Source organism: Petaurus breviceps, unplaced genomic scaffold (assembly GCF_028583685.1).
Source record: "Petaurus breviceps papuanus isolate PSGF00001 unplaced genomic scaffold, PetGlider_PUasm1.0 139, whole genome shotgun sequence".
Classification (NCBI taxonomy): domain Eukaryota; kingdom Metazoa; phylum Chordata; class Mammalia; order Diprotodontia; family Petauridae; genus Petaurus; species Petaurus breviceps.
Window position 1 is genome coordinate 1684564 of NW_027185697.1, and position 11407 is coordinate 1695970.

Here is an 11407-nt window from a genome sequence, read left to right on the forward strand (position 1 = left end):
ACCAAGGTGGCCAAATCTGGACCCAAAACCAGATGACCGTTTCTTCTGAACTCTCTTAAATCAACTCTCCAAACAACTGGAAAAAAAGGTATCAAATTCTGAGTGGGATAAACAACAAAAAGGAGTCACAGTCACTTTTCTAGATGAGGACAGTTTAGAAGGACAGAAAGAGATCTGTAGACACTGGGCTGGCTGGGAACATGCGATACTGGAAGTAGTGGGGAATGGAGGCAGCAGCAGTGGTGTTGGCAGAAGCAATAGTGACAGCTCCAAAAACACTCCACATCTAAGAGTGGTAAGGGAATTAAACACCTGGTCAGAAAGATATTACAGGAGTCCTCACTGCTAGCACCAGGCATAGGACTTGGCACCATTTTGCATTAGCCCTTTAGCTCAATTTCTTAGCTCCTTACTTGGTTCCAGGTTGCAGTTCCAGGGTGGAGAGGAACAGTTATGGTCTGCAGTTGTGAGGGAGCAGAGACCTTACCGGGGTAAGGACCAAAGCACAGATCAGGATAGAAATGGAGAACCTGCAGCCTTGAGGCCACATATTGCCTTCTAGGCTTTTGACTGAGTCTTACTTTTACAGAACAAATCCTTTTATTAAGGAGATTTGGTGGTTGACGTTTGGATCCAGTCAAAGGGCTGCATTTGAGGATGTAGAGGGTTACTGGATCAAGAAAATAATGACCAGAACTCTCCCCAGATCACACCACCTTGAAAGGACTGAAAGCCTTCAGGCCTCCAGATCTAGCTACAGAAGTTCAGGCTAGCCATTCCCCAACCCACATTGGTGAGCAGAGCCCACCTCTAACATAATTCCAAAGTTAAGATATACACTGGAGAATGAGCAAGCAACAACAATAAAGACAGAGAAGCTCAAGACTCAAACTGAAAAGAAGACAGCATCTACAAGCAAAGCCTCAAAGTAAAATGCAGGTTGGACACAAGTCTAATAAGATTTCCTAGATAATCGTATTTCAAGTTTCAGTACAAGAACTTATCTTTTTTAATTCAAACTTTTCCATGACCTCTAATAAACTCCTAGTACCCTTCCTCCTAAACTACCTTGTATTTATTTTCTTCATTTTTATTCAGTACATACTTTTATACATGTGCTTATTGTCTCCCACATTAGAATATAAGGTCCTTGTGAGTAGAGATTGTTTTGTCATTTATATTATGGTAGGCACTAAATAAATATTTGTTGATTATATAACACTTGGTGAATAGGTGGGTATACACTGTCTCAGGAGCAACTCACATAATCTCACTTATTAAGACAAAAAGACTGTCCCTATTCTCAAAGAGCTCAATTTAATGGGGGAGATAATATGAAAACTTCTATGTTCAACAAGATATATACAGGATGAATTGGAAGTAATCAACAGAAAGAAGGCATTAGCATTAAGGGGAATAAGGAAAGGCTTTTTATTTGGAAAGTAGATATTGAACTAAGACTTGAAGGAATCCAAGAAAGCCAGGAAGTAGAGATGAGGAGGAGATAATTTCATAAATGAGGAAAAACCAGTGAAAGTGCACAGAATCAGATGGAGTGTCTTGTGTGATGAATAGAAAGGAGTATCCTTGGATCACAGAGTACATGGGAATGCATAAGGAATGAGAAGACTTCAAAAGGTAGGAAGGGGCCATATTGTGAAAGGACTTTATATTTAACCCTGGAGGTCATAGGGAGCCACTAGGGTTCAATGGCCATGTCTCATGCATCCATGAAATATTCTTGCTTCACATCTCTACCTCCTAACTTCCCTGCTTACTTAAAATCCCAGTTAAAAATGCTACTTTCTACAGGAAGCCTTTACCAATGTCTCTTAATTCTAGAACTTTTTTTCTGTTTCCTAGTTTCAATTTAACCTGCACATAGTTTACTTGTATAGTTAGTTTTATGTTTATATCCCTAGTGCTTTTCATGGTGTCTGCTATATAGTAGTTACTAAATCAATGTTTTTTGACTGAATGAATGGGGGGGGAGTCATGGTGTGACATGATCAGACCTGTGCTTTAAGATTAATTTGACAGACTAGTAGATAGAGTGCTAGACTTGGAGTCAGTAAGATGAGTTCAAATTCTGCCTCAGATACTTTATAACTATGTGCCTGGGTAAATCATTTAACTGATCAAACCTCAGTTTCTTCATCTGTGAACTGGGGATAATAATAACACCTACCTCACTAGATTTTTGTGGAATCAAATGAGATTTGCAAGTGTTTTGCAAATCTTAATGCTATTTAACAAAATATACTTTTAAGTTTAATAGGTATTATTAGCATTTTTCCATCACTTTCTTAAATTTAGACCATCAACAAAACAATAATTAAAAACCCTAATATGTAGTGTTTGCTGACTTCATAAATGTAACCAGTCACACTGAAAACATAACAATCAGCTCTTACAAGTCACTTTGAGCTGGCTCTAGCATATGCTTGACCTTACACATTCAAAGTTTGATAGTCATTAATTAAGAAGCATTTTTTAAAGTGTGTCCTTATGTGTCAGGCACTTTGCTAGGAACTAGGGATGCAAAGATAAAGACACAATAATTTTTCTTCTCAAAGACCTTACAAATTCTTTAAGAAGAAACAAAAGGACATATAAAATATATGTAGGATATATACAAAATGAATATGAGGTAGCTGTGGGGAGATAAGGAAAAGTTTCACATAAAAGATGGTGCATGAGCTGAATCTCAAAGGAAACTAGTTCGAAGAGGTAGGCAAAGTTCATGGGATGTAATTACAGGACTTAGTAGGGAACCAAGTAGCCTCACACTCAAGGAATGCTGGGAATTAGAAACAGTGTCATATACTATGTGGTATTTAAGAGCTAACAAAAGATAGAGAAAATTTGCAATACTTTTTTTGACTGTGGTGGTGGTTCTACTATCTAATGTTATTTAAGAACTAACAAAGGGTAGAGAAAAATGGCAGTACTTGGTTTGACTGTCTCAGTCTCAAAAATGACTACTTTTTACATTAAGTGCTTAATTACCATGAAACACAATAACAATGAAGCCTATCATGTTAAATATTGTTTGCTTAATTTTGTTGCAAGTTTAATTTGATTACAACACTAAACTCATTTTATATATACTCAACCTCCATAGAATTATTAGTTTTTTCATGAGTATATCCATCTGCTCACAACTTGAAAGAAATTAAAAGAAGCACTGCTACTGAAGAAAACCTGTGGTTCACAGAGTCACTAAGCAGCCAGTCATTTGATATATGACTTAACTCTAAGCTAGATCTCTTGGTCTTTTACTTACTTGGTCAATACTACTTGTGTATATTTCTTAATATCTTTGTGCCAAACATGTGTCTTAATCTACTAAGGTCCCTATAGAAGTAATTTTCTTTTTCTGGGATTACCCTTCTAGGTTTTAAAGCATTGCTTTTGTTGTTGTTCAGTCATTTTTCAGTTGTGTCCAACTCTCTGTGACCCCATTTTGGGTTTTCTTGGCAAAGATACTGGAGTGGTTTGCCATTTTCTCCTCCACTTCATTTTACAGATGAGAAAAATGAGGCAAACAGAATTGAGTGATTTGCCCAGGATCATATAGTTAGTAAATGTCTGAGGTCAGATTTAAACTCAGGTCCTCCTGATTCCAGGTCCAGTACTTTATCCACTGGGCCACTTAGTTGCCCCTTTAAAGTATATTAAAAAGTGACAGTTTACTAAAATTATCTGGTGTTGGGCAAAAATTTGTTTTAAAAATTGGTAAGTAAAGCCAAGCACAGATCTTTAAAGTATAGTAACAGAAAAGTAGTACAGTAGTTTGGAACAAGTAGGATATGGGCTGTTCTTGAGGAGGGACAGGACACAGAGCTATTATTATATTATTATATAATATATTATTATATATATGTAATATATAATATAAAGCTATTACTATATTATTATTTATCTCATTAAATAACTTGGTATGATAAATAAATTCACATTCATAGTATTGATTGGCTAAAATATGTCTCCATAATAATAATAATAATATGTATTCATACATTTATATATCATATGTAATGCCATTTTACAAATGTTTGTAGATATTAAAGTATGGATTCATTAAATATAGTACTGAATTAATAGGATTCTTTTGTCATCATTCATTTTCTCAATCATTGGATATTAATAGCACAGCTACTATTATGTGGAGGTGGGGAAAATCTTTTGATTTTACTAAAGGGTGCTTATCCTCTAAAGAGCTGGGGATCAGTAAGCCAAAGAATGAATATTAGTGCATGGTGGCCATCTGTGAGCCATGTTGGAAAGGAATTCTGCATGTAAGAGGAGCTTAGACTCTACTGCCCCTAAAATCTTTTCCAATGTTGAGCTCCTATAATTCTGTAGAACTAATGAGCTCCAAAAGGAGGGACATATTAAAAAAATTAGGAATATTAACAAACATGTAAGGATATGAAATGATGTAAAGCAAGCCGAGCATGAAGTATGCGATGCATATTAATATGTCAATAAAAATGTTCATAAAATCAAACGGCATGGTGCAATAGAAAGTACGCTTGACTGGGAGTTAAAGAACCTGTGTTCAAACCTTGGCTCTGCTTCTTCATGTTTTGGGGCCTCAGTTTCTTCATTGTAGAATGAAGAGGCTGGATTAGATGATCTTTGTACTATCTTCAAGCTCCAAATCTATTATCCCATCTGAGGCAGGTAGGTGTTTCATTGGACAGAGTGCCATGCCTAGAGTTTAGCCTTAGATGCTTATAGCTGTGTGACCTAGGCAAGTGACTTAATCCCTCTATTGGAGGATGTCTGTAACACCAGAAAACTCTAAGTTCATGCTTAATTTTGGGATGCATTTGTGAGTCATTGAGTGAAGGAGGTTTACATTGCCCTGACTTGACAAGGAGATGGACTATGCATACAGTGGCTTTTAGCTTCTCTGAACTCGGTTCCACTCAGCTCCACCTAGAAACTTTGGTCAATAAGTCATCAGAGCTTGGCAACTTACTAGTCTTAGGCACCCACCAAGTTTGAGGATCCCCAACACATTTTCCAGAGACTTTTTATTCCCCCCAACTCAGAAGCTGGTCAGGGAAGCTGAGGCCAGTTGGGTTGCACAGGAGGAGGGAATCAGGGAAGATGAATAAGGAAAACACTAGTTCTATCATGCCCTTCTGTGCCTCAGTTTCCTCAACTATGCCTGCCATGAAGGCCCTTAAAAATTCTTGTTTCCTTCCTTTTTCCTATAACTACATACAGGATTTATAATTTTGTTAGCATAGAGAACTTATAGGGTGTATCCTTTCATCATTGTGTATCTCAACCCATTTAGAACTACATAAGCTCAGTTCAATCAATAAGCATTTATTAATTACCTACCCTATTCTTGGGACTGTCCTAGGTGCTAGGGATTCATTGGAAAATGTAAAAATGTACTGTCTTCAAGACACTTATATTAGACTAGAATCTAAGTGGTAGAGAGGTGCCTGTGCCACACAGAATTTAAGTGACTTGGCAAGGGTCTCATAGCTAGTAAGTGGGAGGGGGTAAGGGGTGGGGTATGAAACCAGGTCTTCCTGATTTCTGGCTTCAAGCTCAATACTAGAACATACTACTCCTCCCTCCCTTCCCCCTCCTCCCCTTCCTAGATTTGTGACCTCAGTTTCTTCATTGTGGAATGAAGTGGTTGGACTAGCGGATCTTTGTACTATCTTCCCGCTCCCTCCTCCCTCTCCCTCCTTCCCTCTTTCTAACGTATATGTATATACACATATAAGTGAATATAGGATAGAGAGGATATAAAATTACTAAGTTATTATTTTTGTATTAAAATGTTTTATAATAGTTTTAAATGTGTATTAAATTTTTATTAGTTAAATTTTAATTCTTGATAATAATTATTTTTAAACAATGCTAACAAGGATTCAGTTTTTACCAGATATGCTTAGTTTATTTTCCCTATCACTTTTTCTGTTGGTTCTGCTATGATGAAAGTGTGATATCTAACTTTTATTTGGAGTTCACATATTTTATCTGTTTTAAAATTAGCCCATTTCTTCACAGCTCTGAAGGAAGTGGAGATTTAGAAGTTATCTGATTGATGAGCAACAAATATATTGCAGAGCAGCATAAAACAGAACAGAAACAAAGCATTTTGCCAACAAGGTAGGGCATCTTCAATGTAATCTCCCCTCCTGATCAGTATCATCATTACCATCTAGAGCCATGTGGATTGTTTTGCCTTGAGTTTCAGTAAATACAGTTTTGGCTACTGAGATCTCTAGTTCTATTAATTAGACAAGGACCTGCCAAATAGCCACTATGTTTATTGTGCCAAATGGTAGCATACACACATACCCACATACCACATACACACATTGCATATATAACATATAATATATGATATATAATATACATATGATAACATATACTGTATCTATCTATAACTGTCACTTTCTACTGACTCTCCCACCCTATCCTCCCTCAGCAAGTAGAATCCTTCCTTTCAATAAAGTACAGCCAAGGAAAACACATGAATGCATCGACTATCTCTCACAGTGTATGTCTCATTGTATACCTATAGCCTATCCCCTCTCTGTCACTACGTGGGGGCCATGCATTAAGTTCAGTCCTCTGACGTTACGATTGGCTCCTGCAAAGTGACTTTTACAGCAACTCTAAATTTTCAGAATTTTGACTGACTGAAGGGGGAGTGAGCAGTTTTGAAATGTGACTCTCTGACCACATGTGCCCCCTTTTCTGATTAGAAGAAAAGGAAGGATCACAGGATCAAAGAATTGAGAGCTGAAAGGAATATGAATGTGATCTAGCCAAGACCCTTCATTTTACGTTTGAATACACTTAAGTGTCAGAGCACTTCAGTGCTCTGAACATGATTTTACAGATAATATGTAGCAAAGCAAGGATTCAGTTTAGGTCTTTTGACTCCAAATCTAGTGCTCAGTAATTAACACAGACACAGAGTCTTCCTAGGGTATTTTCCTGTCCTCTTCCTACTTTTTGTCAGGATTGTTGCATCTCTTCTACTCCAACTCCCACTTCCACTGTTATGTTGGCTCCCCAGAGGATTACCATGTCTCTCTCCTGAGGGTTCTAGGGGAATTCCTAAGATACTGGTGTTTTGTAGTACTGCTGCTAATAAGCCCCCATATAGTGTGGTCTTGATTATTAGTTAGACTTAATTAGCTTTCAGAAAGGGTATTTACTAAAAACATATATCAAAGACAATAATAGTTTCATCAAACTGAAGTGTGCCCTCTCCCCTTGCACTCTTAAGATCCCTGGAGAGAAGGGGCTCAAATATATTAAATGATAGCAAACCTTTGTGTGTCTCATAGCTCCTGGTTACCGGAAATCTTTTTCTCTCTTCCTGGAGTCCTTATGACATTTCCAAGAAAGAATATCATTCTTTTCTTGGCTTCAATAGTTGGTGCCCATGTGGAAGGCTGTGTGGGGAGCCAAGGAAGCCTGATTCAGGACTCAGATAAAAATCTCACAATGTACTCTATATAAGGCCCTTTGCAATGCTGCTTTTTGTTAAGCTTGCTCCTTGGATCTTTTGATATGGGTTACACTTAAAAGGATGTTGTTTGAGTTCTGAGACCAATAGGCTCTACCCCAAGAGTTTAGCTGTTCAAAGCCAAAATATTTGATTCTTAGGTGGTTGGCTCCTATGCAAATGTCCTCAATGATTGTGGCTTTGGCTTTGGCCTTGAAGCCAGCTCTCCCGAGAGCATCCTTTGTAATGTGACTGCATGTGAAAGGAGTTAACTGACTTTTCCTAAGACTTTTTGGTGTCTAGAGAGCAAAAGCCTTATTGCCATGCTACTTCCAGAATATGACAGACTAAGATAATGAATGATAAGATTACTTGAGTCTTTTTTGTCTCATTGCTCTATAAAAACCTTGTCCTAAGAATTAATAAGTGGAGTTCATGGTCTGCTCATTTGTTATTCACGTCTCCGATCATGCTTAGTGCTGGAGACTGAGCAGACGGCAATGCTGAGGCTTCTTTTCCTTGCCATGTCATTTGTCTTTGGTGTGATGACTCTCATCTCTCTGTGCAGACAATGTCATCAGTCACTGTTGTTTGGGATACCCTGCTTTGTCATTGTTCAGTAGTTTTTCAGTCATGGCCAACTCTTTGTGACCCTGTTTGGGGTTTTCTTGGCAAAGATATGGGAGTGGTTTGCTATTTCCTTCTTCAACTCCAGGAAACTGAGGCAAATGGGGTTAAGTAACTTGCCCAGGGTCACACAGATAGTAAGTATCTGAGGCCAGATTTGAATCCAGGACTGATGCTCTATGCATTGTGCCACCTAGCTGCCCTGGTATCCTGCTAATGACGCTGTTTAACCAGACCAGTGATGCTGTTAGGTCTCTTAGGTTTTATCACCTTTTAAAGGCCGCAAGGTTGTCAACTAGTCAGGGGGAGGTGGATGGAAACTTCTACTATCTCCCTTCACAAACTGTGATAGTAATGGAACATAAAGATCCCCCTGTATTGGCTTGGTTTTCAAATTGATTGTGTTAAAACCCAGTTCAGGACTCTCTTTTTAAGTCAACAAGTCCATCCCACAGGTGGGATTAACAAGCTCTGGGTTTTAACACAATCAATTTGAAAACCAAGCCAATACAGGGGGATCTTTATGTTCCATTACTATCACATTCCACCCCTCCAGGAGCCTTGGCCTTACAATCTCAATCTAAATGGCCATGGGTCCTGGAACAAATAGAAGCACTATGCTTTGTACTCCTTGCCTACTATGCCATAATGTAATGTAATGCCAAGGAAAGGCAACTTCCCAAGGTTCAGAATACCAGCATAGGTGCTCTCCATTTTATTCAGTGACCAACCAAGAACAGAGAAGGTCAAAACATGACATCATTCAAAATACAGCATTTACTAAGTGTGATTAAATAATCTCCAAGTACTACCCCACCCCAGGACCTTCCATTCATTCAATCAATTACAAAGTCCCTGTTCTAAATACTACTCCACCCCTAGGCTGTACCTTCATTTAGTTCACCACAAAGCCCCTCTTCTCAAATGGAGATTAGTTTCCAATCTAAGTAAAGTACATTCATTTGTTCAACCATAGAACACAAAAAGGTCAAAAGTTCCCCACCCCTGGATCACAATTGAATCTACTCCAGAGTTAGATCAGGTTTAAGCACAGCACTTAATACCCAAATGGAGGTCTTTTCTTCATCTTGACACGAGGCAAGTTCTCAGCAATCTTAGTTCCTGGGGAGACAAGGCTTAGCAAGGCCACAAGATACATTGCCAGTCTCTTCATTAATTCATCCTCTGTCTGTAGAACAGTCCTAGAACCCCTGAAAACATTAGCCAAACCCTCTCCCAGGATTTCTGTAAACATACAATAAGAAAATCCTTCTTCAGGGCTTCTGTACCAACAGAAAGGTTCCCAGACCCCTGCAACAACAGCACTGTCCTTCACCAGTGGACAGTATTCACTCTGTCTGCAGGACAGTCTCAGTAGCTCTGAACCAACAGAAAGGTTCCCAGACCCCTGCAACAACAGCACTGTCCTTTACCAGTGGACAGTATTCACTGTCTGCAGGACAGTCTCAGGAACTCTTAGCCAACAGCCAGGTTCCAGGACTTCTTCAACAGGACTGTCTTTCACCAGTGGATAAATCTGGCAAAACAACATCAAAACAGACAAAGTACCAGCAAAACAGCTGTCTCCTCAGTCCTTGGCAGCTCCAGGGCAGGTCTCAAAAGTCCAGGGCAATTCAAAGTGGCCCTCAGCAATCCTCTCAGTCTCTCTCTCTGCCTCCATGAGGGTGCTGCTTCCAAAAAGTTCTTCTGCCTCTCTCTTGTGTCTCTCCAAATCTATGTCACCAGCTCCTCCCAGTTCAGGACTCTCTTTTTAAGTCAACAAGTCCATCCCACAGGTGGGATTAACAAGCTCTGGGTTTTAACACAATCAATTTGAAAACCAAGCCAATACAGGGGGATCTTTATGTTCCATTACTATCACACAAACACAAAGACAATTCTTTTTGTAGTAGTCCTTTATTGATGGGTTCAACCATTCCTCAAATAGTCCGCTAAACAAACAAGTCCCCCCCCCAAAAAAAAAAACAAAAAACCAAAGAAACAAACAAAAAACCCTCCAACACACAAACTGGTTCTGAACTGGCTTGCTGCATTATACTTAAGTCTAGAGGTATCTCTGATATATCAGCTGCTAATGGAGACTTTTCTAGTGTGGTAACCATCTGTCTAATGATCAAAGTACTTCATTCCTCCCAAGCTAGTGAAGGACTCATTGCCACCTAGTTCATACTTTTGTTAATGAATGGTTGAATTAATTACACTGTCTGGGCCTGCAGTGATTGCATTAATTGGTGTGGGGGTTAAGAAAAAGAACAAGACAAAAAGACTGTAGGGTTGTTTTAAATAGTTAACTTTTACATTGTTTGCAAAGAGCTTTATATATATATATATATATATATATATATATATATATAAAATCTCATTTGTTATTCATAACAACCTAGTTAAGTATATACTATTATGCCATTGCACAGATGAGGAAACCGAGTTTCAGAAAGTTAGAATGACTTGTTCAGGGTTACATGACCAGTTAGTGTTATACATAGGATTGAAACGCACATATTTTTGGCTCCAAGTTAGGTGCGACTCCCCTATAATACACATTTTATTTTATTTTTTTTTAACAATGTCAAAAGGAGTATAGGAAGGTATATGAAAAAAGAAAGTCAGATTTCATCTGAGAGTAACTAGATTGGTAATAAATTATTTTCAGACCTCTTTAAGTTGGCTAAGGAGGCAGCAAGGACAGCTAGGTGACATAGAACATCAGATCTTCAATCAGGAAAACCTGAGTTAAATATGGTCTCAGACACATACTAGCTATGTGACCCTGGACAAGTCACTTAACCCTGTTTACCTCAGTTTCCTCATCTGTAAAATGCAATGGCAAACTACTTCAGTATCTCTGCTAAGAAAACCCTAAATGAGATCATGAAGAGTCGGACATGACTGAAATCAATGAGCATCAAAAAACAAAACAGGCAGCTAGGTAAGGATTCTTGATGCCAAACCAAAAGTTGTAAACCTGAAACTTGTAGCAAGTTGCAAGCAACCATGAAACAAGTTATATCATTTAAAGCATTTAAGGGGGAAAAAAGATTATCTTGTGATGAGAAATTTAATTGTTTTGTCATTTAAAATGTAAAAGAAAAATTTTTGTCCATGAAGTGTAATTTTAATTCAATTAAATAAGCAATTATTAAGTGCCTACTGTGTGCAAAGTAAAGTAGTTAAAAGAGGTGGTCACAGAGAGGCTTTGATACTTAGAGGGAAAATGCATTTAACATTGATCTGGATTTTTTTTTTTTAGTATTTGCA